Raw genomic sequence first — 26,080 nt, forward strand, 5'->3', positions numbered from 1 at the left:
AGGCATAGGCAATACTTTGATTCCAAGCAGTATTTCAGATCTGTTTTTATAGGGGCCAAGCATGCCTTTCCTTTTCATCTTTTTGAGACAGGAAAATGGTTTCAGATCCAATGTGAATTTGAATTAATGGCCGTCCAAGCTATTTCTGGCTGTTCCGCAGAGTCTAACTCAAGGCTATCTTTTTTTCTCTTCCATTTGGGCAAGATGTGAAGAAGCATCGCCTATAGGAAGAATTTGACTCCCCCCCCTTCCCCATGCATGTATGACAAAGAGTGTTCCATGGTCATGCTCCTGGCTGTTACCCAATTCTTTGCCTTTGTGGTAGAGACTGTGTTTGCATGACACACAGGACACAAACAACTAAATTATGTTTTAGCTATGCAAATCCAGTCTATTTGATTATTGCATAGTTCCCCATGTCATTGTTATCCCAGACAAGTGGGAAAACCAAGGAGAAACCATGATTTATTTAATCATAAGTGCGTATGTCACATAAACATGGCCTGAGTTAATGTCATGGCCATAGCTCTGTCACACAGCTGTCAGTTGCCCACACTCTTCCGTTGCCTTTGCTCTTTACCAGCATTTCTAAGGATGCTATGGAGATCACTGACATTTCTATGATATGATTGTATTTTCTGAGTGAAATACTTTCCCCTTCTAGACTGAGCTCCCTTTAAAAACAACACCCATTTCACCCCTATTGTATCTCTAAACCTGGAATGTGCTTCTACCCATTTTGAAAGATAAGAAATGTATTGGCAATGTTTCAGTATGCATTTATATTCATGTCCACTAATCACTATTGCTAACCGAATAAGGGATGGTGTTACCTTTAAGCAGACATAACACAAACTATTTTAAAAAGTATAACATCTACATCTGCAAATTCTTCGAATGGCTGCAAGGATCACATTTTTTATTCTGGTAAACTTTCAGCAATTGTCATTTTGGAAAGAAAACCTATTCCCTTTCAGTGGAGTTTAAACTGGCACAATCTCCATACATTAGGGACGTCGTCCTAATGGATATCCTTAAACGAGAAACAACCCAAGAGGTTTCATACAATTTCTACAGACGTATGATAGGGGATTTTCACGTGTTGAGAAAAGCCATATGAAAGCAATGACCGGATAGTTAACCGAATAGAACCTCAGAGGTGCAACGTTGAGAGACGCCCACATGCTGGCAACACCTTTAAAAACAAAAACAAAAAAACCCCACCCCTCCCATCCAACATTGAGTTCAGCAGCCAAGGACGGTGTGTGATTTCGGGGCGTGGCCTCGCACTCACCTTGGTTTACGGAACAATGAGACGGGCGTTGCTATGGGCGGGGTTACAAGCTTTCCATCTCTCTGAGAGGAAGGTAGAAAGGGCTACTACGAAAGGAAGCAATGCGGATTAGCCCGGAATCGAATTATGATCCCAGCATAGACAGACGCTTCCTTGTTTTTCACCTGGGATCCCACCTGAAAGGGCTGGGCAGAGCAGCTTCGGATGCCCTTCGTTTGTAAACAGGTGGGGCTGCTCCGGGATTGTCTGCGACTTACTTGACGGAGGCGGCTCACTACCACGTTAGAGCCTGGCGGTTGCAGCTCGCATAGTGGCTGTTTCGTTTCATAGATGGTCCTTTTCTTTTCCTACCACCCCCGCCTCCTCCTCCTCCTCTCCCTCGGAGGCTGGTTCTGCTGCTCATGACGTGCCTCTCTCGCTGAGCTCCCAGCCCTCCCGCCTACCAGCTCACTCCCTGCTGCTGCAGCTTATTACTATTTGCTCTCCCCCCCTTCCCACCACCGCTTTCCGAGGAGGGGGACGATTATTATTTTGGCCCCCTTACGCCTAGAGAGCAGAGTGCGTGTGTGTGTGGGGGGAAAACCCGAGGGAAGCAAGGCGCTGCATTGTTCTACCCCGCCTCCATTTATTTTCTTTTTGCAATTTATTTATTTTTTTTAATTGGAAGGAGGCTCGGGAGCAGCCTCTGATTGTCCTCGCCAGATGAACCTCTCCTCGGCCAGCGATACGTCTTGACTCCGGAGGGGGCAAAAACAGAAAGAGGAAAAAAGGTTAGCCATGCATGGCGTCGATTCCTCCCCTCTCATCCCCCCTACCCGAAGGGAACCCCCCCCCCCACTTCCCCGTGACACCTCCTGCCTTGGGGCTTTTCCCCCTTTTCCTCTCACTTCGACCGCCTTCCCACCGCGTCCGACGGGGCTAAGCTCGGTAGACGCCCCAACCGTGCGGCGCCGCTGTCTCGCCGGAGCTCGCAAGGCTGCGAGATCACGTGGAGGGTTCTCGGTGGAGTTCGCCGTTCGCAGGCTGCGCGGGGACGGGGAAGGGGGGGCGCGGGAGAAGGGGGAGGGGTCTGCCTCGCGCCTCCCCTTCCCCATTTCCGAAATCCGACTTCTCCGTTCCAGCCCCCCACTTCCCTCCCCCCCCCCGCAACGTCGTTCTCCTCTTGATTCTCCCTGCGATTGTTCGCGATTCCGATATTCCTCCCGCTCTTCATCTCACTTCGCCTTCGCCTTGCGCGGCGCCCCCCCCCCCGCATATTCCTCCCTTTTACCCCGAGAGAGGGGTGTGTTTCTTTCTTTCCTCCGGGCGTCGAATCAGCGCTCTTGCTCCCCTCGCGTCTCCGGCCTCCATTGGCTGCCGGTTGTTAGAAATGGGGGTGGGGGTGGGGGAAAGGGAATCGCGGCCAGACAATTCAGGTGTTTGCTTGAGCCCTGTTGATCCTTAGTACCTTTTGTTTTTAAAGTCTGCTTGAACTTCTCTCTCCTCCCCGCCCCCTCCCCCGTCCCGGTTCCTTGACAATCGAAACGCTGTCGTTCTCTCCTCCTCCCGGTTCGAATTCGTGTTTTTCTAGCCTCTAAACCTGGAGGCTTTTTAGGCAGGGGTTGGAGTAGCCGAAAGGCAAATTGGCCTGGAAAGAGAGAGAGAGAGAGACAGAGAGAGAGAGAGAGAGAAAGCGCGCCAGCTGTTTGGTGGCTTCAGTGAGTTTTCTCTCAGAAAGTCGTGCAGAGGGCAAATCGCGCCTTGTTCCTGCAGCTGCATCTTCTCTGGGGTTGCCCAACAGTTTTTCTTTTCCAAATCTTCGAAAGGTGCGGAGCTGTGCTCAATTTTCATTGTTCAAAAAGAAACGAAAAAAAAAAACCAACCCCAAAGAAACCCTCCCTTTCTCCCGTGTTTGATGCGAGGCCGGTCTTGACAACTCAAGAGCGTGAAGTCGATGAGGAGAGAGAGGTTTGATGCTGATGCGTGAAAAAGGTTGTAAAAGAGTCCCGCGGTTTCTCCAGGGCTTGACTTTGCTAAGATGTGAGCTTACAGCTTTTCGTTGAGCCGAAGAAAAGAGAGGCGGCTCCACGGGGGCCACCTCGTTGGGCGGGATAGCTGTGTATGTATCTCTTCCTTGTGTTTTGGGATAGTCGGGCAGGTGTTGAGCGGCGGGTGGCTTCCAGGTTGATTAGCGTTGGAAGCGAATTCCTCGTTTTCTGTAGCTGAGAGAGGAAGAGATGTGAACTGGCTGCCACGCCCAAATTTCAGGCACTTTGGCGGTCGTGGTGGGCAGCTGTGATCTGTCCCAGAGCTTTCAGCCTCGTTCTCGATTAATCATCCCATTTTTGGAACCGAACACGTTTTTTCTAAGGTTGGATGTTTTTAGTTGGACGTTTGTATACTTTTTGATGGATAGCTACGGTTCATTCTGAGAAATTGTGTGGTCCCTTTAAATGGTCACCCTCCTCTGACAGCTTGGCTATAACACGGGTTGTAATGTGTGTTAAATATTAACAGCCCTGGGAGGCTCTTTTGGTTGTAAAATCCTTAAAGGAAAAGCTTGCTTGGATAAAGGAGGAACACTTAAGATTAATGAAGATTAGAGTAACATTAAGATAACCTAAGATTGCTTATTCTGATGTAATTCCCTGTTGAATTCATGTTCTTTTCAATAAGATTGCAGCCTTAAATTGAAATCCTAGGGACCCTTGTGAGAAAAATTCTATTGTACTTAATATTTCTCGTTATACATATGCATAGAATTATTTCTTTTAATGATTTGCTCTAGTGATGTAGAAGCCAGGGTCTATTGGTGATATTTAAGGTTCTGATTTTTGTAGAATTACGGAAGGAAGAGAGGACAGGAAAAGTGCCAGCTCCTGTCCACTAAAACAAAAAATTGCTGACTCCTTTGCTTCAGCCTCTGTTCCATATAAAGCAGAGATACAGTTGGAAATCTTGCTTTGATATGTGAGTTGATGAAGGCAATACCACCAGATGAGCTCTAGTAGATTACTCACTGTGTTACAGGAGAGAACACATTTTGAGGCTTGTGCTGTGGGAAGAAAGAAAATGGTAAGTTGCTTAGGAAATGGCAATTCATGCCTTCCTCCCTTCCTGTTGCATTTTGCTGTTTGAAGCACCAGAGGCTCCATCTTGTATCTAGGAGCTTATTGAACTCTAGATGATCTCCATTTATTTTATTGGAGAGACCTAAATCTCTGAGCCCTCAGACAGAAATTAGAATTTTCTGTAGCATGTATTTGTGAATGTATTCTTAATTATTTCTCCTGTAAATGTTTTTTATTTTTTAATGGATATTGTGCAAGAAGTTTCTTTAAAAAATACCTCTTATTGATGCAATTCATGATATAGAGGAAAGAATGAATGAAACCTACAAAAGATCAGCAAGGGAATTGCATCACTGGCATTCGCTATCATGAAAAGTGGCCAGGTGGAAAATGAGTTGTGAATTGTGGATGTGTTTTAGAATGCCTGAAGTTTATGTAAAAAGAGTAAAGAAAAGCATGTAAATAGAGTAAAGGAAAACATTAATTCTAGGGTGTCTCTGAGCTTGGTTGTTTTCTTGCAAACGTTTCATTATCCAAACTAAATAACATCATCAGTGCTAATATGCTAGGTATGTATGTGCATATATGTGTGCAGGAAATTAGCTGTGGTATTATTGCTGAACTGAAGTTGTACTTTGATCCTTGTTTCAGCATAACACATTAACACAAGGCCTGCTGATTTTCAGAAGTTTAGCTTGCATCAGTGATTAAATAAAGAATATTGAGAGTAATGTTGAGAACATAATTGCCTTATATTCTTTTTCCTGTTGGTTTCTTCAATACAATCATACATCAAAATCTGGATTCTGGTGATAGTTCTGTGGATTCCTGAGAAATGTATGTTTGATTATCATAGGCAAATACTCTGAAGTTCCTCCTTTAACATTTATTTTTACAAAACATTTGTTTTTTTTTATTATATAATATGGATTGAAATATACATTTAAAACATTTTCCTTGCTGTATACTTTCTAAGCATTCACCCACATTTATTACAGCATACGATGAAAGATTAAAGGCAGGCATGTCTTTTTAAATCCCATTTCTTTAACTAGTTACCTTCCCTTTTTATCGAGTTCCATACTCCGTGCTTTTTGCAACTTTGTTTGCTATAGGTGTATGGATTATGTTTAATTATGATTAAAGTATCTTCACTCTAGGTGTGTGTGTTTGTTTTAATGTAAGGATATGATGGTCTTAGTTTTGATTCTGTAGTAGAAAGATACAGATTTAAATATCTGAGTTCTGGCTAATTGGAAGACAATATGTCACCTTTATTAATTTAGGCTGGAATCTTATGCACACTTGTACTAAACAACACATCTTAATAGCTACATATTAAAGATACAACCATACATGAAAAATATGCAGCAGAGTTTTTGTGACATTTTTTACAGGTAACTGCCCCAAAACTATTTTTTCATGCACTGTCTTGCCTGTAGGAAAATGTCTCCTTTTTCCAACTAAGTAGGAAACTTCCTCTTAGAGATATGAGTGATATATTGGGTTTCAGCATCATTTATTTGTGAACTGCTACAATTTGCAATTTTATTATTGATCTGAGTGGGCATTTGGGTGTGGCTTGATTGCTTTTGATGTACTTGCTGGCTTTGTCTTTGATTTCTCATTTTCCTTTCATGTGCATGAGCTTATTTTAAGACTTATAAAAGGCTTTTTTTAAAGAAAAAAAGATATGCATTGCCAATCTCATTAAGAGTTATGCATTCACTTGTAAATGGTGCCCAACGTGACTTTGATATTACTGAATACACTGATCACACGGCACATTTCCTTTTTTCATTTTCTGAGATCTAATAGTTACTATCCCATCTCTTCTCTGCTTCAGATGGTGTACACTAATATTGCTTTGCAAGAAGGATTTATTGTTACTCTTTTTGTAGCAACAACTTCTTTGGTCTTTAGAACAGCTAAAGATTAACTGCCTGAGTGAAGAATACAATTTGGTTATAGTTTGCAGGTTCAGAAGTAGACATTTTATTGTTTTTTTCTACTTGCCATTGGTAATCTGGAGGCAGAGTATTTGTTTGTAGACACACCTCTGGAGGTGCATTGCTTTTAGTTTGAGGTATGATTCTTAGCCTAGTATTGTTGGATAAAGACAGACCTTGGTGGTAGTTTTTCATTATACAGGCCTGTTCTGAAAGAGCCTCCCCCAGTCAGTAGGTGCTGAGATGTCAGACTATATAGCTTCTGCTGTACTTAATAAGCAGGTTTGTTAGCTGCATTGGGTGGAAACAATAGAAGCTGTAGTACAAAACATCTGGAGTATCCTACCTGTCACTCCTAATTCCTGTATAGCAATGTTTTTGGGCAACATACAAATACATCTATTTTAAAACTCAATATATAAACCACCTAGATTCTCAGAAATCTTCCCAATGCATTTTTTTTTCCTTGTTCTGGTCATTGCAAAAAAAAAAAAAAGGGGGGGGGCATTTGGAGAGCTGTTTCATGTATGGAATTCTGTCCCTGGTTGCCTTCACTGCTTTTGTTGTGAATGAAGAATAGAAGCTGCTGCAGTAAGCACTACTTGTGCTTTCTCTTCCCCAGAGATTTATATTTCCATGTAGTGTGCGTGTGCTTCCCTTTTGCCTTCTTTGTCAGTGGGACTATTGATGGCAGCAAAATATTTCTCAGCTCTGCCTGCAATTGCTGGGTTCCATTTATTGCTTTAACAGCAAGTTTGGATAGTAATGGAGGCATTAAATCAGACATATTCTATAAATAGGGATGAAACATTCACAATAATTACTGCTGCAGTGAGTATGCAAACATCTTGAAGGGGTGGATTGATGCCGGGTATTCTGCGGGCTGCTTCTGTATTGGTTTGTATAAATTGCTGGTTGATAAAGCCTTGATTCTAAGAGATGAGAATTAGAGTATTTCCCCACCCCACTGTGTGGAACAACAGTGATCTCTGTGCACCTCTCTGTTGACCTTGGTGTGTTTCCCAAGACTTCTCCTAATGAAAAAGTAGAATTTTGCACCATCAATTTCAGTGAGACTCTATTGCCCCGATTAAAGCTGAGATTGCTAGCCATGTCCCATCCATTGGCAGGAGACCGCTACCTTGTATTCTTTCCTTCCACATTATTTTAAACTATAAATGTCATTTGCAGATGTACTTCTGATTCCAGCCTTTGGAAAACATCTCTTGATGTGTCACAGCTGGAGGGTTGGAAGTTATGGTGCCACAGGCATTGGCTTTGAGGTCTCTTTCTTTGAATTTGGCAAGATGTACGATTTAACCTTGCCTTTGCCTTTTACTATTTGTGAAATGAAAATGTTAATATTTTTCTGTCTCTGAGGTAATGTTGGATTTTTATATTTGGGCATGTATTTGAATATCTCTAATGGATCCTTTGGTGTGCGGTAACTTTAAAGAAGAACTCTAGACTATATGTTTCTTTTAGATGTTGTTATATTTCTTTCTTCTTTAAGGATGCAAATTCATTTTCAATTCAGCAATATTGCCCCAAATCCAGAAGCCTGTGTGTACTCTGATACGCAGTGAGGACCTCTCAATTTTGCTTAGTGAAAGAAACTATGTTTGTATATCGGTTATTGCTCCCTTTATGCAAATGAAGAATTGCTGTTGGAACCCCACATTCTGGGGTGATTTTTTGAAATGCTCACATCAGAATAAAGAAGACCAGAGGTCTCCAAACTTGGCAAATTTAAGACTTGTGGACTTTAACTCCCAGAATTCTCCAGCTAGCATAGCTGGCTGAGGAATTTTGGGAGTTGAAGTCCACGAGTCTTTAAATTGCCAAATTTGGGGACCCTTGAAGTAGACAAAACGCCCCTACTGAACTGTCCTGTCTGATACGGCTTGCTTATAAAGTTTGCCACTGCACAAAAATTATATGAAAGTGCAAATACTGTATTCATCTGCTAGACTTAGCGGAGCAGCCACAGATCTGTCCATCTGTGGGTTCCCATTGTGTAGCAGAAGAAAGAGAGTCTGCTGCTCAAACAATGTTCTCCCAGTGTTAATCTTTATAAATGCTTGCTTGCAGAAACAGGGTTGGAAGGGATATGTGTGCATGTTGATGGGGAATTGGAGGGAGAAGGTGGTTATGTCTGCTCTCTTTTTATACCCATAGAGACCAAGGATAAGTTTCATCTTATGAATCAGTACTTCAGTACAGGTAGTCCTTGACTTACTACAGTTCATTTAGTGACCATTCAAAAGTTACAACGCCACTGAAAAAAGTGACTGGTGACCATTTTTCACACGGCCTTCGTAGCATCCCCATGATCACTTGATCAAAATTCAGATGCTTAGAAATTGGTGGCTGCCTCCCAAGGTGATGTGATCACCTTTTGCAACCTTTTAACAAGCAACATCAATTTTGAAAGCCATTCACTTAACAATGTGTTACTAACTTATCATGTGCAGTGATTCACTTAACAACTGTGGCAACAAAGGTTGTAAAATTGGGCAAAACTCACTTCATAGATGTCTCACTAAACAACAGAAATTTGGGGCCCAATTGTGGATGTATGTTGAAGACTGCCCTGTAATGTTTCCAAGCATTTGTTTGAATTTCTGCATGGTAAGAAGCATGGAAGTCCTTTTGGATAGCAAAAACATCTGGATCCTTTCTTTACCATGTGGTTTTTCAAGATATTCTCTATGAAAGCACCTGGAAACAGTTTATGCATGAATAAGTCAGAAAAACAAAGTAAATACTCATAGACCTTTGCCTGGACTGCTTAAACATGTTCGTAGTCTACCCAGGATTGTTTAAAGAGAAACTATATAGTTTTACAATATATTGCACAATTCTTGAGTGTAGCCCTTGACTTACAACCAACCATTTCTTTAGTGACCATTTGAAATTACTGGCTGGAAAGCAGTAAAAAATGTTGCAAATTGTGATCACATGACCACAGAAACAGTCATAAACACAATTTGCCAAGTTCCTGAAATGCAATCATGTGACCATGGAGGGTGCAGCAGTAATAACTTTATTCAAGGGTTATAAGTAGCTTTTTTTGAAGTCCATTGTAACCACACATGAATGTTAAATGATTGGTTGTAAGTCGAGAACTACTTTAGTTATTTTTGTATAAGGTACACACTTCCGAGCAGTATGGAGATGCTGACTTATTTTTAAAGAAATCTCAGATATATTGTGGATGAGATAGGGCAAAAAATGGAAGCATCACTACAAATACAGATTATGCTTGAGTCTAATGTTTTGCAACATTGTAGTTTCCCCATTTATTTAACTTTAGATTAAACATAAACCGGAGAAAAACGGCTGGGGTATAATGCCTGATAAACACTTTGGTACTGAGGGGCTTGTTGTAAGTTTGTTTCTGTCACACATAAGATGAAAAATGCTGGGCATACATGTCTGCTGTGCATGAGGTGAGGATGTGGATGGATCTTTCCATGAGGAAAGAAAAAAGCTTTTTCTTCATCTTTTTCCCTCTCTTTTCCTCCTTCCCTACCATTAGCTTCATTTTTTGTGTGTGGAAAGCTTCATTAGGAGTTCATAATGAATTCATGACCAGTTCTGCCTTATGATCTCTCTGCTTCTAATGTAACACCTTTCAGTGGATATTTTTAGCTTTGGTTCCCCACCTCCCCTTTTCTTCGGCAGGATTCTGAAAGGACTTGTGTGTGTATGTGTGTGTGTGTGTGTTTCACAGGTGGTATTCAGCAGGTTCTGACCAGTTCTGGAGACCTCTGACTGGAGATTTTACAGTATCCTTCCCCTGCCAAACTCACCAAGCCACGCCAGTAGTAAAAAAATTTGAATTCCACTACTGTGTGTGTGTGTGTGTGTGTGTGTGAACAGAGCGATTTCATTAAAAGTTTGGGTATGGAGGAGGGGAACATCCCTCCCATGTATATTTTTCAGTGCAATCTCTCAGAATATGTCTTGCAGTTAATGCCTGTGAAAAACATTACTGGCTCATATAGATACAGCCAGATGGGAATCCAGTTACATCTGCTGTTTGTGGAAAGCAGCTGGATCTGGTGGTGGGATGCAAATTCTGAAGATAGAGGTGGGGAAATATAACACTAGGCTCCTCATCCCCCCTCTCCATTATTTCAAGCCTAAAATTCAATAATTTGCAGGGGTGGTAGTAAAGAGGAAGAATGATAGATGCTGTTGTTGAAAGGACAGCTTTGCAAATTCTGATTCTATTCTTGGGGGTGACCATGGACCTGAATGAGCAATGGAAGCAATTAAAGTGCTCTAATTAGATGTACCATCAATTTGCTATTATTTCTAATGGAAGGAGGTGCTATCAGTACTGAAAAACCTGAGAAGAAATCTGGGCATTCTGGATGTAGGCACATTTTCATTTTTTTCTCCCCATCCCTGGATTTGGTGAATCAGGATATACATTGCTAGAAAAAGTTTAAATTTAGATTCTTGCTTTGAAGGGGTTGAATTTAATAGTCTATTATTTTATGAAGGGTACTCAAGCCTTACAATCTCATTTTAAAGTGGGAAGTTCTGCCCTTTCTGCTGGCAAGAGATCAGAACAGGTGTTATACGTATTGTTGGATTTTTGTGCTTATGGGCTGTCCGAATTTGTTGTTCTACTTTCTAGGATTCAAAAAGACTTCGTATGTTGGCATTTCAGCATGGAATAATGCTGTAGTGTATACATCAGTACATGGCTGATGTAGTATAAACCCTATTGTATCCAGTTGAAAAAGGCAATAGTGATACAGTAGCTGGATTTATTTCTGGGCAATAAGAGGAAATGCTACAGTGAATTGTCCTCCTTTATTGCATTAAGTCAGGGGTGTCAAACTTGCGTTGTTACAGCATCATCACGTGACATATTGGGATTTTTTTCCTTTTCCCTAAATCGGACGTGGGCGTGGCCAGCCTGTGGCGCATCCAGCCCGCAGGCCAGCAGTTTGACACACCGCTACATTAGGTGGTACCAAATGGAACCATCTAATCATCGTTGAGATTCTGATTGCCACATTTTGTGACTAGGTTGAGTGAATTTAATTGTTCCAGTGGCAGAAGATGCCAGATTGATGTGAAGCAGCAATGGGGGCTATTTGTTTATAGCAAGTCGTAATTCTGAATTATGGTGAACTGGATCCCCATTATGATGAAAATCTCAGGGAACACTGTTAGTAGTAGCATAGAATTCAGCCATGTTTAGAATTGATTAAAAATGCATAGTTACAGAAGGGTTCAGTGTTGGGGTTCTTTTTTTTTTAAAGAGTCAGATAAATTCTGGAGTGGTGGTATTTTTGCCACATGAGTCAAGAAGCTAAACTATTTAGATGTATCTGGAATAGTTCTTGAGCAGACAGATTTTAATAAAAAAACCTGCATAACCACTATGACAAATAACAAAAATAAGCCTTACTGGCTCTGTAAGGAGCCTGTGTGAAAACATTTTGGGATTAAGCTGCCTAAATGTGCTAAAAATCTTAGGATTTGTGAAGAAATACTAAATGAAGAATCTGAATTGTTGCCTTGTCCATTTTGGATTAATCTCTTAATCTGTTACTTGATTGCAGGTAGTTTGTGTGCCTCTATAATAGAAAGAGAATATCAAAGCATGTTTTCACTGCTAGATTTATTCAAAAATCATTCTCCCATTCATTTCTCTTTCATGCTATAGTTGGTAGTGTTGATAAATCTGTCATCAAAACACTAAATGCTTGCTATCAAATCAAAATAAAATGATACGATATGCTGAACAATATTTTCACTGTCTGATTTATATTTTGAAAATCACTATTCTACCTCCCAAAAAAGATGGAATTGCTGATCTAGTCAGGAATGATGTTTGCAGTTTCCATCTCTAACTGTGCTTTATATTGTCCAAACATTAGCCTGCAGAGTCTAACTTCAAACATTTCTGGAGTATTTTCTCCAGGGCTTAACTCAGACCCCTCTTAGATTGCAATTCCAAGACAAACAGCAAAACCAGGAAGTCCAAGCCCATGGATTGCTATAATGCATAGCTGGATTAATAGCTGTGTACAGTTTGGTGGTATTGTGTGTGCGCGCAAACGCTTTCAAGTCAGTGTTGACACCTGGTGACTGCTTGGACAAGTCTTTACAGTTTCCTTGGCAGTATTTCAAAAGTGGTTTGCCACTGCTTGCCTAGGGCTCAGAGAGATTGAATGGCTTATGGTCACCCAACTGGTTTTCTGCCCAAGGAGAGGGACTAGAACCCAGTCTGCTGGTTTCTAACGACTACACCAAACTGGCTCTCTAACTTGCTGGGTTACAATTAGATTAACTTTATGGAGAAAGAAAGTGGACAGGATTTTCAGCTATTTTCCATTTGAGTGCTTCTAATACAGGATGTGTGCAAGAACAAACACTTAGAGGGTGAGACTTGACTTTGATCTCTTACTTTCGCTGGTGTTGTATCTTCTTCTGATTTTCTTGCTTCTTTTCTCTTTTATATGTCAAAAACATTTTTTGATTCTTCACTGTGCTGTTATAAGCTCTAGGTGCATGAGAGTAAAGATTGCTGGTGAATTGGAGGAGCTGATGTAGGATACTGTCAAATATCTGGGATACTTTAATTTACTGGTCAGTTGGACCGCTTGATTTGTCTCTGATTTCTTAGTGACTACATTCATATGTTATGCCAAGTCTATCAATGTCTTTTGCTTGGTTTTTGCCTACCATATTATATGAATTCAGCCACTGGGACTTTTTTCAGAAAATTGTGGGTAACACAATCCATTGTTTCATGAGATGTGTGAATCTAGACAATTAATGTCATTAGTCATTCTGTGGCAGAAAATCTTGGCTGTTACCAAAGGGAGCTGTCTGCTGAACATAATAGCTCTGGAAGATAATCAGATGTGGGGTTAATTGCAGGTATACAGTGATGAAAGAGACACTTGTTCACCCAGTCTAATGAGATAAGAAGACTGATAGGCAGAGCCATTTTCTTCACATACCTCTGAGGCTACAGCTAGTCCTTGACTTAAAGCCACAACTTAGAGTGGAACTTCCCTTGTAAAGTGAGATGGTCTTGCCCAATTTTTGCCATGGTTGTTAAGCAAATCATGATGATTAAGTGTCGTCATTAAGTGAATCTGGTTTCCCCCATTGACTTTGCAGGTGGAAGCCCCGCTGGGAAGATTGCGAATGGTGATCAGATGGCCTTAGGTTTCATGCCACTGCCAAGAGTCTAAATTTTAACCATGTGACTGCAGGGATGCTGCGATGATTGTGAGAGGATTAGTCATAAGTCACTTTTTAAGCACTGTTGTAATATCAAATGGTTGCTGAATGAATGGTTGTAAGTTCAGGACTATTGTATGTCATATCTTTGACATACAGCAAGAGGAAATAATGAATTTGCACAAGTAGTTATGGGTGCCTTTGTTTGGCACATGTGATACCTCTACTCTTCAAGCTGCATTGGTTGCAAGTGTACTTTCAGGTTCATTTCAGGGTACTAGCTATTACCTTTAAAGTTCTTCATTGTTTGGACCAGGTTACTTGCAGAACCATCTCTTCCCAGTTGTAAGTCCTGTTAGAGTAAGCAAGAGGAGCACGTGCCAGGTCCCATTTGTTAGAGAAAGTCAACTGGCAGGACAGAGAACGGCCTTTTTGGTACTGGTGTCCATCTTCCATGAAATAATGTCACCATAGATCAGACTTCTTGAAGACCAGGTTTTGTGGTTGAGCCTGGGAGTCCAGATGTGTGGCATATCCTGTATTTTGGAGGGGCGGGGGGCACGGGGGGGGGACTCTTTATGTTAGTATAATTTTGTTACATAGTTTTTATTTTATTTTAAAATATTGTTACCTGTCTAGATTCATGAGCTTGAGTTGAGTAGCTATACACATTTAATAATTAAATAGATAAGTAATCATAAAAATAAAACCACTCAGATTCTCCTTAGATCTCATGGCAGACACACTTGCTTAGATGTGGTTGAACTAGAGTAGGGGTCTCTTGCTGGAGAGTTCTGGGAATTGAAGTCCACAAGTCTGAAAGTTGTACTTTAGACATGCAAAGAGGAAAAAAAAAATCTGTATCCCAAATGAATGATTCTTTTTCCAACTGCATATTTATGGGAATCTTAAACAAGTTTGTTTTACACAAGGGAAAACAGAGAGTGCTAAGCCATTATGTAGGTACTTTGTTTTACTGTGTGAATTCAGCAAATTGTGATTTAGACAATAAAGAATGGCTACTGTAGTTCGGGTTATCCATGAAAGAAAAAAAGTGCTGTTTAGGAAAAATATCAGAAGCACATATTTTTAAAAATGTACTGTTGTATCCAGTCCTGAGTTTGGATATATAAAAAATATCCCCTTTGACAAGAATAGCTGTTTCCTTCTTGCTTGCTTGTGGTAAAGAATTGCAGCCTACAGTCAGTGTGTGTTCTTGTAATAGGCCCAGTTTCAATGGCATCTTGGGAAGAATCGACATCCTCTAATCCAGTGTTTCTCAATCTTGACAATTTTAAAATATGTCAACTTTAACTTCTAGAATTCTCCAGCCAGCTTCTGGGAGTTGAAGTCCATATATCTTAAAGTTGCCAAAACTTTAAATCTCTGTATATTTTATTGCCTGGTGGCTGAATCCTTTCCATGCTAATAGGCGGAGAACCTCCTTGCCGTTGGGAAATTCCTGATTAATTTCCTACAGAATAAGGTGAGAAACAAATGAACAAAAAACAAACAGACAAGAATTCTGAAGAAAGATGAAAGGAGGAATTGGTCCATTTTCCTGTCTCTCCCTTCAATCTCCTCTGCCCACTATCCCCAGTGATGCTATCCTGACCATAGAGAACTAATGCTGTATTTCAACATCAGCTACAAGGTTTGCTCTTGGGAAAATTCCACTGAAAAACAATGATGCTGTCATATACCTTCTTCTCTGGTGGATGGGGCTGGCAATGGGGTAATATTTCAGGGTATTTCACCTGCAGTTGAAAGAAAATCTTCCTTTGCTTTGCTTTCTGGGCTTGTCCTATTACTTCAGGCACAAATATTCAAGGGGCTGAAAGGCAAGAAAAACCAGCTCATGCAGCAAGTTTATACAAATTTAAATGGTTATTTCTCATGGCTTATACTTAGGTGTCTCTTTGCTTTTATCATTTTTTCTTTAATGCTTCCTTTCCTTAAAGAGCTGGATATTAGTGAGGGAATGGATAGCACAAAGATCAGGTGACTTTCTATCTTCTCCAAACTTTCATCTTTCAATAGGTACTCTCCCCCATAGTTGATCTCCAATAGGGCACTTGATCCATCCAAATTCTTACTTGGCCTGGCCTTTCTTAGCTTCCATATCTGGATAAGAGCAGTTATGTCTTGCCATTTGTTGGGTCTATTTGTCCTCAAGAGTACAAAATTTTGAATAAATAATAAAGGAATTTTTGTGCTTCCAACATTTGAGTTTATTATTTACTTAGAAAATGGATAGGCCTCCTACTGCCTTGGCCATTTGGATAGTGTGATTTTAGATGGTGATTAGGTTAAGTTATACATTAAAGACATATATGAAATTATGTGTGTTTAACACAAAAGCTAAATTTGTGACATTTCAACATCTGGTAAAATGTTGTTTTGAGACCCCCCCCTCCCAAATTTGGGAACTCATTTCGGGTCCAGTGGCAATTAAATCAATAATGTGGGATTTAAATTTCAAGCTAATTTTAGTATAATTAATAAAGATTCCAGTTGCCTTCCATACATTCAAAATCAGGACCATGGTAGAAAAAAAAATCAAAGCTTTTCCAGATAATTCCTCTAATTATTTCTGGTTTGTAATAAAGCATTCTTAAATGCCAGAGTTGTTTTCCATAAATTTATGATCACAGGGTACTAAAATCTCTCTGGAAATTAGTGACTTATCTTCTTTATTATACTAAGGACTCATTTTATAATGATATGCAGCTTAGTTGTGGGTATAGAGAAAAAAATTGCTGGACTGATAGCTCTGTTGTGATTGTAATTAGTGGGAGTAACCTTTCATCATGTTTTTCCAACTTCAAGAGTTGCTTAATCATTCTCCTTCAAAGCAATGAAACTTGGAAAAGCTGATACAGGGTGGATAGTTGTCTTCCTTGCGATGGAAGAACATTTATCTTTTCAGTGATAATTAGTTGTAGCAAGGACAACCTCAAAATGGAGTTAAAGCATTAATCAAACAGTATTAATCTAAGGTAACAATCCGTGTAAGTCAGATCAATCTCTTGTTATGAAACAAGAGATTCAAGGAACATTTGACATTTTATTTTAAGAAATGATGTCATATTAATAGTGCCTGTACCTGGTAAACATCTTTGGTCATGGAGGTTGTGTTATCTTCAACATTGATGATTCAACCAAAAAGGCTCTACTGATTGACATTCTTGCTCCAAGGAAAAAGAATTTGGAGCTTTCTCTTGCTGAATTCAGTTGATGAAGGACCATAAGGCAAAGAGGAAGAATATGTCCTGATTGTAATTATATCCTAGAATATTTACAGTTTTATAGCTACATTAAGGAAGTGCCTTATATATTTCTTATGATTGGTTGCTATATTGGTTCACACTGTGATGATTGCTCCTTCTTCCTGTGTGGATTACTCCTTGTTTAAATACTAGAAAGTATTCGTATTTAAGTTTCTATCTTAAAATTATTTGGGAACAACTAGAGAAAATTACTCCCAAACCATTTGAATAAATTATTAGGGAAAAAAGACATTTGCAATGAAATCTGGTATTTAATCACAAAAGTTTAGCCCAGGAATTTGGATGCATGATGCCTTTTGAGTTGAGTTTATTGAATTATTTTTAATGAGTGAAACATAAGATAATTGGAGCATATCTGAACATGTAAACAAAAATAGCTCGTGAAACAATTACTTGTGCAACGTATTTTCAAATTTCAGCACTTGTAGAGAGGCTCTTTGCTTATGTCTTGTTAAAAAGTGGAATAAGCAGGTAATTCATGATCATTAGAAGAAGGATGTTTTCTAGCATTGCTGTGGGCTGTTTTCAGAAGAGAAAAGGCTGCTTCAGCTGCGAAGCTTCTGCATATTTAGGAATTGAAACAAATCGGTCAAGAAGTAAACTTTTAGGTAAATTTTAAGTATTTTTTTAAATGAACATGTAGACTGCATAAATCAAACAACCACTAAATGGCAGCAAAGAATTTTTCCTTTACTTTTACCTATTGTCCTCCAGATTTTGCAGAACACAGACACTATTTGAGTATGCAAGACCTTTCCTGAGTTGAAAACTGCTAGACGTAATTTTAATCAGGGCAAGGATTATGGATTTATAGAAGTCTTTTTCAACTCGAACCCTTACAGATATATTGAACTCCCATAATCTCTTGGCCGAATAGCATTGGCTTGAGTAAAATCTGATCAGGAAAGAAAGTTGGAACTATTTTATTCACTGTGATTTATCAGTACTTTTCTGGCAATATCCTCAAAATAGCATAACAGCAAAATACAAAAACAGCAGAGATCTCAAGAAAGTGATAGCCCCAGCAGCAGAGGAAAGCAAAGGAAAATATGACAAAGGACTCTCACACAGATATGAAGATATTTTCTCGGATATATGACCTGTTTAACTGTCATTTCTATTCCTGATTTCCCTGTAAATATTATACTAAGGGAGTGCTGTGGTTGATGCATTGTACTTAGGTATTCTGTGGCTTGCTGCACAGCTGAAAAACTATTTTAATGATGTATTTACTTGTCTTTGTATGTAGGTTGCTATGTTTTTAGAATAGAGTTGGCAGGCTTTGCTTGTAGAGAGACTCAGGAGAACTGGAATATCAGGACTTGCTGGGCTTGCCAATCAGATAATGACTTGCACTGTACTACCTGCCTCCTTGCTAGTGTTAGATACAACCTTTATTTTATTTTTTTGTTTTCCTTTCTACCACTCTTTTAAGAGGAGCATGCTCTGAAATTCTGCACAAGTGAAGAATTTGATACCGGGCACAAGTTTTGCTTTGTATTTTTCTACTTAAAATGTGTTTTTAAAGCCATCCTCCAGACCGGTGTTTCTTAAACTGGGAGGTAATTTAGGCTTACTGTATCCTTGTGATAATGGAGCAACTGCTTGTTTGTAGAATCAAGAATCCAGTTTGGGATTGCTATTGCAGAGATAATTGTGTAAAACAAGTCTTGGGTCAGTTCTGTTTTTTTTTTTTTTTTTGTAGAGTAATAAAATTATTCAAGACCCCAAAAGAGGTAGTTGGGTCAAAAAATTGAACAATTAGAACCAGTAATCAGTGGAATGACTTGCCTGTGGAAGTTGTGGGTCTTCCAACACTAGAGGTTTTTCTGATGTCAGAAATGGTATAGTGTTTCCTGCCTGAACAGGGAAGGTTCCTCCAAGACCTCCAAGGTCCCTTCCAACTCTGCTATTCTGTTATTCTTAAAGGTTTGTGAAGCACTAAACATTTTGCTTTAAAGTGCCCTGAATACCTGCCCACTTGCTCTGCTAGCAAAGAGGTAAAGCAGATTTAATCCATAACACTGGGACAACATCAAATTACTGTTCTCTGTTTACTTTTTACATTGCATACACATATTCTTTGCTTAGTAAACAGTTTATTAAGAACTGAGATGATAAGTATGTCCAGTGGAACATTTTTGCCACTCCCCATGGCTAGCAAAATTAAGGCAGAGTAAATAAGCAATGTAGCATTTTGAAATTTTTAAAAAAAGTATGTGATAGATTTAGCTGCTTTCTGTGTATAGAAACCTCTGTATAATGCTGTAAAACAGCTATTAAGGTGACCTTTGCATTCATTTTTCCAAACGTTCATGTGGACATTCTTCATTACACATTCCGGTGTACACTATCTGTAGCAATTACCAGTGTTTGTTCTTTTCTAAGAATACACATTAGGTACATTGGACCGACAGTAGCATGTAGTGAATGTTGGATGAATGGAAAAACAGTTGTGATATTGTAGGATAGTAGCAAAGAGAATCATCAGGTATGTTACTGAGAGATATAATCAATGAGAGATAGTCAATGAAAATGATGCAAATTACAGGTAGTCCTTGGCATTTGACCATAATTGAGCCCACAATTATAGCCATAAGTCACAATGGTTGTTAAGCAGGTCATCATGTGACTGTGCCTAATTTACAGCCATTTTTTGCAGCATTATTTGTGGCTTCTGCATTGTAATCTGCAATGCCCACAAGAGGTCAAATGTTGCTTTCCAGCATCTCCTTAGGGAATACTTGGCAAAAGTAATGCAGTTATATACATAATGAGAAGGTAACACCTGAACATAAAATTGGAATGTGTGGTATACTGTTTGTTGTCCAGCCTAGAAAAGTTCTCATATGTTGAAAGATGATTGTTTATGCCAGACTCAATTCTGATAGTGCCTTTACGCAATGCAGAGGTATTCTACTTACAATTCTGATAACAATAAGTATAATAAGCTGTAGTAAATAGGAGATTGCTAATGTTTAAGCATTATACTGTTATGAATGTCCTTGTGTCACATTAGTGTTGCATTAGTGTTTCCTCCATAAAATGCTTTGGATATTGGTCATATTTGAACATGATAATAAATTAATGGATAGATGAAAATAATACCTTTTAAACTATGTTATGCATGCAGCTGACAAAGTGGGTAGAATTATCAGGGGATGAAAGATCTGTTATACATATTTTACATGTTTGTATATATACACATGATTTATATATCAGGTAAAGAATATCTTGGGATGACTAAGGACAGATACATATTCTAGGTTCTCTACATCAGGGATGGTTGTGCTTTTGCTAGCTGGTGCTACAATTAAGAGCCATAGTGAATGGAATGACGTAAAGTGGTTTGCCACACCATACATGTAAGTGAAGTGGGATAGTGGTTTCTCTTTGAAGGGAAGAAAGCATTTTTGAGACAATACAACTCAGTTAATCCTATTTTCGTGTTACATTATAATTTCCTACTGAAGTGGTTTTGAGCATTGGCACCACCAAAACTCCAAGGTGTGTTAATGGGGAATCTTTTGTATGATTCCAGGATTCCTTAAAAAAAAAAAAGTGTGGAAACCACATTTTGGAAGTCATAGTTAACAGATCATAAAAAATACTCGAGTCACACGAACTCACATACTGGATGTGATTTATCTTTAACAAATAGGAGGCAGGCATGTTAACTATAGCAACATCTAGAGAAAACACAATTCTATTGTTTTTAAGAATGTTACTAAACATCCTCTATTTTTTCTCTTATTTTCTTTCTTTTAGTGTCCACCAAGCATCTGAATAGAGATACACAATCCAGGACATTAACTGGAGACTGAGTAAGTATTTAATTATCCTTTAATTGAATTTCATTTTTTTGGAATGGAATATCACTAACAACAAAATGTCCAATCTTTCCTTAGCATGTTTTAAAATTTTAGCTACTATTTCATAATCTGATAAGGTTTTTCTTAAGCATTGTAAGATAATTTTAGAAACCACCAAAGAACAGTTTATTTTATCTCCAGAGTGAACATAATTATATTTTGTGGGCGTTGTGATAGTTTTTGCTAAGATATCTCTGTTTAGTTTTATCAAAATGAAGATATTTGGGTCAAGGAAGCTATTGCAACTATAGTTAAAGGCAGCAGTTGTTGACTGAAGAATCTGGTCTTTAGTTCTACTATAAAAATAAAACTCTGCTTTGCAGATGTGCTTGGTGTGAAGATAGTATGCCTCAGAATGACAGTAGTTAGGTGTCCACATCTTGTAGTTTTTATTATTTATGTGTCAATTATCCAAGATTTGATTTGAGATGTTAAATTAGCTCAGTTTACATTATTGGTTTGATTTGACCTGTCAGTTTGACTGGAAGCAGTGATTCAAATTGTTGAATCATTTTGAATACTTAATATATTTTAGGTATGATGAAGATATTGGCCTGTTAATTAAAAGTACTTTGATCTTAGGTAGTAATTGTCCATAATTGCATGTGGATTGGTGAACATATTTATTAAATTTGCAACAGGGAAAAATTGTGATGTTGTATCATACATGGCCACCGTATTATTACACCTGTGTGTGGTGAACATGGATGATGTCCAGTCCATTGAGGCATTGAGACATAGAGGCATTGAGCCTCAAATATTTGCCTCATCAAGACACTGTATTGCTCCAGGATTCTCCTCCATCATTTCCAGTAGAGAGAGGTTTCTACAATGCATTGCATATACATATAAGCCACTTCTAGTATTTTTTGTAGCTCAAAAAAACAAAATGATAGAAGAGGTTATGAAAGCATCAAAATGGCAGCTTCTCTTGACTCTGTAGAAGCAGGAGGACTTTGCTTGGAAATTTCAAAAAGGTGCTTCTGATAAAATGTTGTCAAAATAAAACATCCCTTTAGTGCTTTGTCCAGTTATAATTGTTATATAAAACCATTATTGTTTTATATTGAACCTCCCAAGTGATATGTAGACAGTGGCGTTCTACTAAAGTTCTGGTGCTTTGTGAGGGCTGCTTAGCTGATGAGGCTATCATCCATCAGGATTTCATTTCAAGTGAAAGAAAACTGGCAAAATTATCTCATGTTTGATGGGTTTATGCCACTCTCTGCAGCAGGAAAAGCACCTGCTTTCTGAAGGTGAAGCAGTGGCTCCGGTCTTGTCAAGGAAAATAAATATTCTTGGGTTTAGTAAGGAATCTATTTCTTGGGAGAATTGTAAATAGGTCTCTAGCATGGATGAAGATAAAATTCAAACATGTGCCTGAGGGGCTGTCAATTTTTCTCCCTGAACAGCTTGGCTTGTACATTTGTATGAGCAATTTCTGCTTGGCAATTTCACTGAATTTACCTTGTATTATGCAAGTCTTGGTGATTCTTTTTTTCCATCCCCACTTGTTATGATAATGATGTTATCATGCCCTCTGGGGGAAAAAAGATGGACAGAACTGAAATGAAGGAATAGCATTAATCTTTCTCATTTTTCTACATTGACCCACATTTGTCTCTGGTACTGAAGATGATTGAAGCTAGAGCCATGCCATTTCTTGCTATCACTTCTTCTCCTGGAGTTCCATCCTCTAATCTTTGCCTACAGTTCCTTACATTTAAATGCTGTGCTTACGTTCAGCAGCTGAAGAGAGCTAGGAAGAATGAGAGGTAAATTTCAGGCCATCTTCCATTTCCCTTTGTTAAATATATAGGCTAATCATCATGTGTTACACTGAGCAATATATCCTGGTTGGGAGCCTAAGATTTATTTTCTGATATTCTAGAAGGTTATTGAATGAGGTGATATCACAAGAAGGAGAAAAGCCTTTCCCTCTGCCTCAAGGGCAAGAATGGAAATTGGAAGCTTTGGGTTCCAGGGAGATTAGATAGGGCATTGGGGGGACAGACTGTAAAAATGGGATTAAGAAATGTTGGCTTGTCAGATGCTTACCACTCCTACCTTTAAACCCCGCATAAGTGTCCTGCTCTAAAAAGCACAGGGATAGCAGATCTCAGAAGATTTGTTGTCAATTTTGACAAACCGTAGTGAGATAGTGACTTGTCTCTAAAGTCTTTAAATAGTTATTTAAAATAATAAACCCTTATTATTTTCTGCTAATGTTCAGCTAGTGGAAGTTCTTTCTGACCTTTGCCTGTGATTGCTTTTTTTAAAAACAAAAACAAATTGATATTAATGTTTTATTTTGCAATGGCTGTGTTTACATAGTGGATTAAATCTTCAGTCTCCATTTCCTAGGGGTAAATATATGCCAACTGGCTTTTGCAAAGATGTCTACAGTATTTCTACTTCTTTTTGAAAAAACAAATAAGAAAACAGTACTGCAAAGCAAATGCCAGGCTTAAACATAAAGTGTATCTCCAAACCTGTCATTTGCTTCAACGTAGTGGTGAGGAGTTGTGTGGTATACAAACTGAATAAATGAGATTCCAGGGGGGTTCATAAAAATTAAAACAGTGGGTTACAGAAAGCAAACAATAAAATCTTTCTGCTTGTGTTAATTATCAAATGGTATGAGACTTCTTTTTTTTGATGTTATTGAAGATTTTGACTAGAAGAAGAAATTAAAATTAGTAATCTTGGTATACTAATTAAGTAATCAGTAAACTTGGTATACTAATGTAATCCTACAGGGGTGAACATAGGTATATAGTTGATAAGGAGATGTTGTTAGCTAGTATCTTTTGGAGAAAACAATGCAGTCATTTTGTATTGCTCTAATGTCAGGGCATATTGTTGGTGTTATTTGTATTTAGTATTTTGTTTCTCTTTGTTTATCAGCATGTTTCATCTGCTGTGCTGGATCTATTGATAGTGTATTGATTGTCTTCTATACTAATTAATATCTTATATTATGTAGCTTTTATTGTTTTTGTGAGATATTTTATTTTATTTTGCATCTTAGTATTTGTCTAAATACAAATTGCAAAGTTTTTTTCCTGCATCTAATATGTGGTAATTTTTGTTTCCCTTTGTTATTTTCTATTAGTGCTATTTCACTAATATTTCATTAATGTCTGGATTTTTATTTTGTTACCCGGCATTAAGTTGGGTATAATTAACCAGGCCTCTGTTAAATGTAGTTCTTGTTTAATGACCATAATTGAGATAGCTCTGTCATTTGGTGAAATGGCAGCTAGGTGGGAAAACACATGATCATGAATGTCATGTGCTCTCTTTCCCCTGCCCTCCCTGCCAACTTTTGGAATGCTTACCCCAGCACTGAGTTAATTAGCAAGAAGAGAATTAACGTTTGATATATATTCATTGATGAGGAAGGGATTGCAAGAGAGTAAGTGAGTACACAATAGGGAATACACATTGAAAGGAGTGTGGAACAGAAATCCTCATGTATTCTCCATTGTGTGTATCCACATAATCTCTTGTAATCACTTTTTCTCCAATCTCTCTACTCAGGGGAGGGGGCAGGAGAAAAAATAATGGGTCAGACACAGAAGAGATTCCCCCCCCTCTCCCTGCAGAGCAGAGAGAATGCATAAACAAATGGGGGGGGGCAATCCAACCTCCTCAGAATGATTGAAGAAGAAAAGATTACAAGAAAATAACACAGTGGGGATTGGGTAGCACACTTAAAACTCCCAGCTTCCACTATTCCTCATCCTGTGCTTACTTACTCTCGTTATCTTCTCCTCCCCAAACACTCCACTCTCCAAGGGGGCAGGGAAACAATAGGTCAGGTACAGGACAACAGGTACTGAATGGCAATTATGTGAGTGAGGGATTCTGGGAAGTTCATTAAATGCAGGCATTGGTCACAACACTGTCAGCACTTTTGTAACTTAGAATGGTTGCTGAATAAGGCAGTTGGTAAACAGTTTGTATCTGTACTCTTTTTTGGTTTTGTTTATACCGAGATAAATTATAGAGACTTATTGTGTGTTGGTAGAAGGATATTGATTTTTTTTTATTATTGGACTGGATTTGGATTTAATTCTTGGAAGGGTAGGTTTTTAGTGATTTAATGGTGCAGTGTGTTGCTAACACATATTCTTGATTACATTTTAATTTGCTGTTGTATACAAAATATCCTGGTGGTAGAACTAGGCATTTGGAATGACCATATTTAATTATTTAGCTTCAGACTAAATCAGAAATTAGTTTTTAATTAATTTTAAAAATTAATACAAACTTAAAAGAAAAAAAGAAAAAAGCATGAAAAATAATATACAGTAGTAAAGAAAAAGAAAAGAAATATGTAAAGAATTGACTTCACTCTTCACCATAATGGATATGAACTCTTCTCTTAATATGCAATAAACAATCATTTCTTCCCATATTACATCTCCTATAAACAAATTCTTAAGGCCTCATTGTTTCAGCAAAATTCAATTAAGGGTTACTAAACATTATCTATTTTAACCTTGATCAAATAAACCAGCTTTCTTTTATTTTTAACAGTTTGATCAAATAATACTTTAGAACTTGAGTTCTTTACATGTTTTCTTTGTTCCATCTCATAAAATTCCAAAGCTTTAACAAGCCTCTTGTAAGAAATTTACTTTGAAATAATTTAATGTACTTCAAATTTTACCAGGCTATACTATGCACAGTGCATGTGGGCTAAAAATAGAATAGAATATAATTCTTTATTGGCCAAGTGTGATTGGACACATAAGGAATTTGTCTTGGTGCACATAAAATTTGTCTCGGTGTACATAAAAGAAAAGATACATTCTCTAGTTCTTGGAAGATATTGTAATGGAGTGTCAGTTGCTGCTTACCTGTGTACTTTTTTGGGAGGGGGAATAATTTAATTGTGTATGAACAAATGTGATTGATTGATTTGTCTGACTTACTCAGTAAATCCATATGCAGCATGTTAACAGGTTAATGTCTAACAACTTATAGCATCACAATATATTTTTTTACATACTCTTCACTAATATCTTTGTATATTAGCTTTGATTTGTTGCCATGATCTGCATTATATCTGAGATTTACATTATTTCCATAGTGGTTTATTGTTGATTAATAGCCATCAAGACTTATTTTTTTCAAGTTCTCTGTAGCACCTTGGATAGCTCCATGGGAATTCAGGCTGAAGTTCCATACACCTTTAGTGTTGCTTTACAAATAAATGGCATGATGGAAACTTAAGTACAATTCAGTTTAGTTCTTAGACTAGTTATTTTTCTGTTTGTCTCTCTAGAAGGGAAGCTTCTCTCGGGTAAAGGAGAAAGAGCTATTGATTCCAATAACATTGGGGGAAAGATGATAGATAACTGAGACAAAATTGGATTCATGCATAAAGTGCAGA

The 26,080-nt window shown here is 38.3% G+C and overlaps 1 protein-coding gene across 14 annotated transcripts in view; it reads left to right on the plus strand.

The window, feature by feature from the left end:
* The first annotated feature begins 1,339 nt into the window (after positions 1–1,339).
* EPB41L1 (erythrocyte membrane protein band 4.1 like 1) overlaps positions 1,340–26,080 on the plus strand; it is a 197,053-nt gene continuing 172,312 nt past the window's right edge. For 3 of the 14 annotated variants that reach the window (XM_087929101.1, XM_087929096.1, XM_087929106.1), the window contains exons 1-2: positions 1,550–2,064; positions 20,573–20,628. The gene's annotated coding sequence lies outside the window, so the exon portion shown is untranslated. Of the gene's footprint in view, positions 1,520–1,548; positions 2,065–2,684; positions 3,100–4,113; positions 4,349–20,572; positions 20,629–26,080 lie in introns of those variants that run through there. The other 11 variants (XM_087929102.1, XM_087929099.1, XM_087929108.1 and 8 more) reach the window with 7 other exon arrangements.

This window comes from Pseudonaja textilis, chromosome 3 (assembly GCF_049901715.1).
Source record: "Pseudonaja textilis isolate UNSWEBS1 chromosome 3, rPseTex1.2, whole genome shotgun sequence".
NCBI lineage: Eukaryota > Metazoa > Chordata > Lepidosauria > Squamata > Elapidae > Pseudonaja > Pseudonaja textilis.